Source organism: Mandrillus leucophaeus, unplaced genomic scaffold (assembly GCF_000951045.1).
Source record: "Mandrillus leucophaeus isolate KB7577 unplaced genomic scaffold, Mleu.le_1.0 Scaffold463, whole genome shotgun sequence".
Taxonomy (NCBI): Eukaryota; Metazoa; Chordata; class Mammalia; order Primates; family Cercopithecidae; genus Mandrillus; species Mandrillus leucophaeus.
In genome coordinates this window covers 5391-5926 of record NW_012104954.1, presented here as the reverse complement: position 1 = coordinate 5926, position 536 = coordinate 5391, and positions in this window count along the sequence as shown.

The following is a 536-nucleotide window of genomic DNA, read 5'->3' as shown; positions in this document are numbered from 1 at the left end:
AGCATGGCTGAGAACACACTCAAGAAACAGAAGCTCTGCTGCGTGCGGTGGCTCATGTCTGTAGTCCCAGCACTTTGAGAGACCAAAGTGGGCGGATCGCTTGAGCCCAGGAGTTAGAGACCAGCCTGGGCAACATGGCGAAACCCCATTTCTACCAAAAGTCCTAAAAAAAAATGTAGCAGGGTGTGGTGGCGTGTACATGTAGTCCCAGCTACTCCAGAGGCTGAGGTGGGGGGATCGCCTGAGCCTGGGAGGTCCAGGGTACAGTGAGCTGAGATCACACCACCGTACTAGAACCTGGACACAAAAGAGAGATCCTGTCTCAAAACAACAGCAAAACAAACAACAACAACAACAAAAGAGAAGTTCTGAGATGCCCATGTAGGACAGCTGGTTACTCACTGGGGGACTTTTCCCAAAGTGATTTTGGGGAATGTGGGCACTACTGCGATGAGGAGGGCATAGGAGATGGGTTGCATTCCCAGGGAGCTTAAGAGAGTCAGGGCAGAGGCTTCAGAGTAGGAATCAGGGCAGGA